The following is an 8,623-nucleotide window of genomic DNA, read 5'->3' on the forward strand; positions in this document are numbered from 1 at the left end:
AGACTGAAGATCTCCCTTCAATTTCCATTCAGGGGTTTTGGGTTTTCTTTATGTTTTGTTATCTTTATTCTTTTGAGATGTTTTCTTTCATAATTATGAACTAAACCCCCTAAATGCCTAAGGAGAATGAAACCTAAGACAGATCTTGTTATTATTATCTGAATTGTATGATAAATATTTGACTTGTTCTTAATTATGTGTTCTTAATTCTTGTTTTCATATTCCAGGATATTGACTCAAGTTAATGCTCTTATTCAGTGGAGGAAAAGACCTTGTCTAAGAGTAAATTTGTCGTAATTAAGCGGAGTTGATTGCACGCCTAGAGATAGGGTGATAAGATTTTACCAGATTAGGGTGAAACCTAATAAGGGGATCCATAGATCAAGTTAATGCAACACTAGGGCATTAATTAGAAAGAGATTTCAATTAATCACCCAAGGGTTAGACGTTATTAGTCTCAAGAGAGATAATAATATAACTTAGGGATTTTTACGGATCAAGTCAAATGAATAAATCGTCTGATTCAGAGTCAAATAACAAGTGAAGTCTAGGTAGATTTCTCATTGGGTATTGTCTTAATAAATCATATTTTCCCAAAAGCTTTCCCCAATTTTCTCTCTGTGCACCCTTAGTTTAGTTAATTAGTTTAGATAAACAAATCACTTAATTTTTAGGCTAGATAATAAAAAGAAAGTAATTACTAGTACTCTTGGTTCCTTTGGGTTCGACAATCCGGTCTTGCTAAAGCTATACTACTGTACGATAGGTACACTTGCCTTCATCATGATAATAGTTAGTTTCAAGAACGATTAATTATAAATTTCTAGAACCTGTCGCGAATATCACGTATCAAGTTTTTGACGCCGTTGCCGGGGAGCGAAGATATTAGGAACACTCGATTTTTATTACTTTAGCCATTTTAGTTTATTTGCAATTTAAATTTTTATTTTCTTTTCTAAATTTTCTTTTATTCGTTCCTCGCAGGTTTTTATAGTGTATGACTAGAAGAAACCCATCGGGACCATTACTGTTTGATAGTGAGATCGATCGCACAGTTCGCAGAAACCGAAGAGAAATAAGGCGAAGCTTACAATACACAGAGGAAGAGCAAGAGGATGATACTTCAACCACAACCAAGGAGATGGCTAAAAACCAGGAAAATCCACTACCTCCTATGATTGCCACTGATCCAGTAAATCAGAATCCTGCTCCGTGTACTATGTATGATTATACTAAATCTTCTTTAACAGAAACTGAATCAAGTATAGTTTGGCCTGCTATTGCTGCAAATAATTTTGAACTGAAACCTAACACCATTCAAATGATCCAACAGTTTGTTCAGTTCATGGTTTGCAGGACGAGGATCCAAATGCTCATTTGGCGAATTTCTTAGAATTTTGTGACACTTTTAAAATCAACGGCATTTCTGATGATGCCATTCACCTTCGGTTATTCCTTTTTTCATTGAGGAACAAAGCTAAACAGTGGTTGAACTCGTTACCACGAAGGTCAATCACTACTTGGGAACAAATCACCGAAAAGTTTTTATTAAAATATTTTCTGCCAACTAAAACGGCTAAATTACGTAATGATATCTCTTCTTTTGTACAGATGGATTTAGAAACACTCTACGATGCATTGGAGAGATACAATGACCTTTTGCGAAGATGCCTTCACCATGAGTTACCACTCTAGCTACAGTTTCAAACGTTTCACAATGGCCTGAATCCTTCGACTAGATAGATGATTGACGCAGCTGCTGGTGGAACTATCAATAATAAGACACTTGAGGATGCTTATGGATTTATAGAAGAGATGCCACTAAATAATTATCAGTGGCAAGTCATGAGGACGAAGCCAACGAAAACAGCCGGCACTTTTAACGTCGATACGGTCACCATGCTCTCTAATCAGGTAGAACTTTGAATAAAAAAATTGAAGTTTTTCTTGGTTCTTCAATGGTTCACCCAGTAATTGTGACACCCCTAATTTGACCCTAGTCGGAAAGCGGTTTCGGGATCGCTAAACCGAGTAACCAAATTATTTGAACATGATATTTATTGTCTAAAATAAATGTGTGAAAATTTTAAGCTTTGATTTAGTAAATTTCATGTGAATTTAGTCAATAGGACTTATGTGTGACATTTTTGAAATGTGATAGATCAAAACATAAGGACCTATTAGTGCATGTTGAAAAAGGGGGGACTTGCATGTCAATTTCCCCCCCATCTAGTAGTGGCCGGCCATGACATTAGGATGGACAAAGGGTGATGGGAAAAACATGTCATAGACATGTTGTGTTGGTGCATCATGGGAGGAAACAATAAAATAAAGAGCATGGGCAATAAAATATTAGTGTTAGTAGGATGAGAAACAAAAAAAAAAGAAAGGATATGTGTGATTGTCCCCCCCTTGCCATGAGTTGAAGGAAAGAAAAACAAAAAAAAAAGTGTTCATCCTTTGGTTCATCCTTGGCCGAAAATTTTAAGGAGGAAGGAAGAAGAAAGATTGAAGAGGTTCGGCCATGCATGTAACTAGGCTAAGGTATGTTTGATGATGTTCCATGAGATGCATGCATGTTTTAGTTGTTAGCTTGAGTTCTACCTAGCCCATGGTCTAAATCTTGCTATGTGATGGAAATGACACTCGGCCATGGATGCATCATTCTTGCTTGGTGTTGATGTTGTGTTGGTGAGATATCAAGTTGTTTTTGTGACCAAGTTGAGATTTGAATTTTTGGAATGAGTAAGGTTTTCGGTTATGTTGTTTTGTATGAGTAATGGATTGTTGAGTTCATGCTATTATGAATAAAATTGATTAAGAGAGGCTTGAGATAATTAAATATGCATGTTGGTGGTAAGATGAGCATTCGGTTTTTATCATGGAAGCATAGGAAGCTTGTTAAAGTTGAATTTTAGAAAAGTTAAATGTGTGTGTGCTTGTGCTAGTGCCGAATGTGCCTAGGGTGATTTAGCATTGAGTTTGGTGTTATATGAATTGAGTTTTATGGTTTTGGATTTTTAAGTGTTGTTAAATAATTTGAATAATATATATATGTGGCTTTGAAATGTGAAACTCGGCTAAGTGGTTATAAGCATGATTTTAGAGATTCAATGATATTCGGCCGATTTGAATAATTCATGGCACCCCAAGCAAATTAGTTTTAGATGTTAATAAATATTCAAATTATTTAAAAGCATATTACCGAATGTGATTTTAGTCAATGATTCGGTTATGAGTGCTGATTTGTTTTATAATTAGCCGAATGTGTATATGTATACTATGAGGTGGTTTAGCTTAAAGAAAATTAAGGTGCTCGGAAGGTGATTGTCGTGGATAGTTTAAGTAATGAAATTTAATTTCTGTTATGTAAAGTGATGACATTGTTGTTTGCAAATTTGAAGTTAAAAATTGTTGATTGAGCATCAAGAGCTTATGGAAACAAAGTCGGATCGTGGAAAAAGGGAAATTGGTCGAATAATCGGAATTGACGTACATTAGCGATCGAGGTAAGTTTTAAGTATTAAAGCCTATAATGTGATTGAGTATGATATGTTAAGCACATATTAAAAGAATCATAACTCTATTGTAAATTTTTATGCATATAGCCTAATGGCTATTATGAAGTATAGGTAAGTTATTGATATGATATGTTGTCAAATGGATATGATATTATGAAGTGCTAAAAGGATATGTCAGAAGAGTAAAATTGTGATAAACCTGCTCAGGACAGCAGCAGTAACATGAATTTAGAAAATCACCATAAATTGTTGGAGTTGAATGGGAGGCTGAATAAATTATGAAATTAAAGCTTAATGAGTCTAGTTTCTTATAAAAGAAACCGTGTAAGAAAATTTATTTCCGATAATGAGATATTTAAAGTTGTGTGAGACAGTGCAGAATGACACTGTAATCCTCTGTTCCATTTTTAGAAAATCATTATAAATTGTACAAAAATGTTTATAAGATAAAATTTATATTCTTAGACTCCTTAATGAGTCTAGTTTCAAATGAAATCAAATACAACACATTTTGAATTCTGTAAAATGAGAAATCTGATTCGTAGTGAAGAGTGGTCAGATTAGTCAAACAGTGAAACAGGGGAAACTTTAAGAAAACTCTGGTATTGATTGGCCAAACCTAAAATTCTGGAAATTTTATGGATGGAAGATATACGAGTCTATATTCAGGAAAAATTAATGGAAAGTGATTTGGAGTTTTTTAGCTCCAGTTATAAATGATTTAGTGACTATTGCTCAGGAAAAACAGCTTGTGCTGAATTTGAGATTGTGTTGTAAACCTTGATAAACTTGTTCTAGTTGCTCATAAGCTATTGATTAAACCCATACGTGAATTCTAAATTGTGATATTGGAAAATGATAGATGTAGATTCAGCCAAGACAGTGTATATATGTGATAAGGCCTAATGGCCGATGTGATGAATGTGAAAGTGTATATATGTGATAAGGCCTAATGGCCGATGTGATGAATGTGAAAGTGTGTATATAAGTGATAAGGCCTAATGGCCGATGTGATGAATGTGAAAGTGTATATGTGTGATAAGGCCTAATAGCCGATGTGATGAATGTGAAAGTGTATATATGTGATAAGGCCTAATAGCCGATGTGATGAATGTGAAAGTGTATATATGTGATAAGGCCTAATATGTGAAAGTGTATATGTGTGATAAGGCCTAATAGCCGATGAGATGAATGTGAAAGTGTATATATGTGATAAGGCCTAATAGCCGATGTGATGAATGTGAAAGTGTATATATGTAATAAGGCCTAATGGCCGATGTGATGAATGTGAAAGTGTATATATGTGATAAGGCCTAATGGCCGATGTGATAAATGTGAAAGTGTATATATGTGACAGGGCCGAGTGGCCAACGTGATGGATGTGAAAGTGCATAAATGTGATAAGTCCCGAAGGGTATTTGTGTCAATACTATATCCCGGTTAAAACCCCGCAGGCTTTATGCGAGAATATTATCACTGATTAATGTCCGTAAGCTTCGTGCTCGTACTATATCCGAGCTCTAAAGACCCAATGACTACGTGTGGGAATTTTGTCCGGGTAAGACCCGATAACTTCGTGTGGAGATTATGTCCGGGTAAGAATTCGTAATAAGAATTGCTTATAAATATATTCAATGCGAAAGGTTAAACAGGTATGTACTCCAAGTTTATATGTGAGCTTGATTTGCACTAAATCATAAGGTAGTTATGTGATGCATATGAGAGCAATCTATGAGACTATTCCTATGATTATGTGACATCGGATCAGTGTGAGAGGTGATGTGAAATCATACGATATATCTATGTCACATGAGCTCACTTTTATGTGAAAGTTTATCTGCCTATTGTATATGATGAGATGTGCATATTCCGTAAAGGGATGGTATGCCCGAAGGAAGAGTGAAATAAAAATATGAACAACTATGTTATAATTTGATTGTTATCTGTTGACACTGCTTAAAACTTACTAAGCATTGTAATGCTTACTCCGTTTACTCTGTTTCCTCTGTTTTATAGATCTCATTGCGAAGCTACAGGCTCGGGGATCGTCAGCAACTAGTCACACTATCACTATCCACTGTTTGGTACTGCTATGTTTTGGATTATCTTATGGCATGTATAAAATAGACTAGTGGCGGAAGAATATTTTGGTTAATGTATATAGCCATGCGAAAATGGCTTATATATGTTTGAGCATAATGTTATAATCATTTGGTATGGAATGGTTATTCACTATCATAATTTGTGCTATTTATGCTAAAAGGGCTAGTTGAATCATGGAAACTATGAAATAGGTAAAGTCTACCTTAAAGGCAGATGCTAGCAGCAGCAGTGATGTAGATTTGGAAAATCACAAAAAATAGTAGGATTGGAATTAAATAATGAATAAATTATTTAAATGAAAGTTGATGAATCTATTTTCATAGGAAAGTAACGAAATGATCATATGGACAGTATGTTAAGAGATATTCAGGTTCTCGTGAGACAGGGCTAGAACAGTTTTTGGATTCCCTATTCCGACTTTGGAAATTCATTATAAATTAACCAGAGATAATTAGGAGTCATGCCATATATGTATAGATTCCTCTCTGAGTCTAGTTTCTATAGAAACAAACGACATCAGTATTGAAGCTCTGTGCAGGGAGATATCCAAGTCGTAATGCGCAAAGGTCAGTGTAGTCGATCCCTGTAACATGGGAGACTTTGACTAATAAACTGTACTAATTGGCCCGACCAAAAATTCTAGAAAAAATATGTAGATGGGCATATGAGTCTAGTTTCAGGGAAAAATTACGAAACTAATTTTCGAGTTGTGAAACTCAAGATATGATTTTTAAGGTGACAGTGTCGCAGTTAGCCAACTGCCTGGAAAATTTTAAAATGGACTGCGATAGTAAGCGAATTTAGTCTGTGAACCCCTCGTGTCCGACTCCGGTGACGGTTACGGGATAGGGGTGTTACAGTAATGCAGTGCGAAGCAAGTGGAGGTGGATCAAGCAATTCAGAATACCCACCCTATGGGCACAACATGGAGAACGAGCAGTTAAATTACATGGGTAATAATCCTCGATCTCAAAATAATCCTTATAGTAATACATACAATGCAGGTTGGAGGAACCACCCAAATTTCTCATGAGGAGGCCAAGAGAATCAGAGACCACCACCTCCAGGCTTCCAACAACCACCCTACCAACAAGAGAAAAAGCCGAACCTTGAGGAGATGCTAAAAAAATTCATCTCGGTGTCAAAAACTCATTTTCAGAATACCAAGACAACACTTAAGAATTAACAAGCGTCAATCCAAAGGCTCGAAACTCAGATAGGATATCTCACTAAATTAATTTCTGAATGACCACAAGGTAGCCTACCGAGTAACACTAAATCTAACCCAAGGGAATAACTCAATGCAATTACCATCCAAGACAAGGAAGGGTTAGTGGGACCTGAACCAAAACTGAGGCAAGAAACTATTGTAAGTAAAGGTAAAGGTAAGGTGGACCACAATGACCAAAAGCATATAAGTAAAGAGTACAAACCATGTGTTCCGTACCCAAATGCGACAAGGAAACACCACTCAGATGAACAATTCGATAAATTCCTTAAACTTTTAAAGAAATTACATATTAACTTACCATTTATTGAAGCTCTTTTGTAGATGCCGAATGCAGTTAAATTTTTAAAGGAGCTTCTAGCAAACAAAAGAAAGTTGGATAAGGCGTCGCACGTCGAGTTGAATATAGTTAGCTCAGCCATTTTATAGAATAAGCTACCCAAAAAATTGAAAGATTCATAGAGTTTTGCGATTCCTTGTTTAATTGGTAATTTAGATGTTCATAATGCATTGGGTGATTTAGGGGCAAGCATTAATGTTATTCCTTATAAAATGTTTAAACAGCTAGGTCTTGGGAAACCCAAACAAACTAAAATGAGCATTCAATTGGCTGGTAAAACCATTAGATTTCCTAAGGGTATCATTGAAGATGTTCTTGTTAAAATCGATAAATTTATATACCCAGTAGACCTTATTGTTCTAGACATGGAAGAGGATAGTAACGCACCTTTGATTTTAGGACGACCCTTTTTAGCAACTGCTAGAACCATTATTGATGTTGGTATAGGTGAACTCACACTTCATGTGGGTGAGGAAGTAATCACTCTTCAATCTCGTAACATGAGTAACATTTTGAATATTGAAGGTGCTATAAATCATGCTACTAATACTGATCATGTGGCACAACCTTCTTTACAAGAACCACATTTGAAGAGCATACATGAGCTTTGTTCAAGCAACAACAAACGACCTATCTATGAAGAACGAAGGCTATAAGCCAAGGAGCTAGATGAATGGCAGACACATAAACAGAGAACACACGATAAACCAAAACCACGACATAACAAGCTAAATTTTTCCCCAAATCAATTTAAGGTTGGAGACAAAGTGCTATTAGACGCAGTAGACCCTCGTATTACCACTTCTGAACTGAATGAAGAAATCCCTCTTACGGTACTTAGCATTTTTCCATACGGTACAGTCAAGGTAATTTATCCCAAATTCGGCACGTTCAAAGTAAATAGTACTCGCCTTAACCCTTATGTTGATAAAACTGATAGTAGGGATGAGGAGTGTAAGTTCCTTGAACCACCATGACCACGCAACAAAAGAGGTAAGTTGAGCTTAGACTATAAATAAGCGCTTCTCGAGAGGTAACCTGAGCACTAACAGTATTGATTTCTTTAAAAATTTAGTTTTTAACATCTATTCACTAACTGAGTCCTTGAAACACAGGTTTTCTAATCTACATGGCCAAGCAAACGGGTGTGCCTTAGGCCATGCTTACACCACGGGAGGCAACACGGCCATGCGGTACGGTCGTGTGAAAATAGGGTAAAAATTTTCCCTAACACGGGATACGATAAGTTGCCACGGCCGTGCGCCATGGCCGTGGACAAATCTATCAAAATAACAAGGGCGTGTGACACGCCCGTATCTAGAGGTCGTGGTTGAAACTGAGAAAACAACACGGACGTAGGAGAAGTGAACGAAGTAGGACACGGCCGTGCGACACGGTCGTGTGCCTCGACACGCCCGAAGAACACGGGCG

The 8,623-nt window shown here is 36.4% G+C and overlaps 1 non-coding gene across 1 annotated transcript; it reads right to left on the reverse strand.

Moving 5' to 3' along the window:
* Window positions 1–1,578: 1,578 nt before the first annotated feature.
* LOC121213424 (small nucleolar RNA R71) lies at window positions 1,579–1,685 on the reverse strand. The gene has a single exon (XR_005908806.1). It is a non-coding gene; the product is annotated as a small nucleolar RNA R71 (small nucleolar RNA).
* Between the last annotated feature and the right edge of the window lie 6,938 nt (window positions 1,686–8,623).

This window comes from Gossypium hirsutum, chromosome A13, assembly GCF_007990345.1.
Source record: "Gossypium hirsutum isolate 1008001.06 chromosome A13, Gossypium_hirsutum_v2.1, whole genome shotgun sequence".
Taxonomy (NCBI): Eukaryota; Viridiplantae; Streptophyta; class Magnoliopsida; order Malvales; family Malvaceae; genus Gossypium; species Gossypium hirsutum.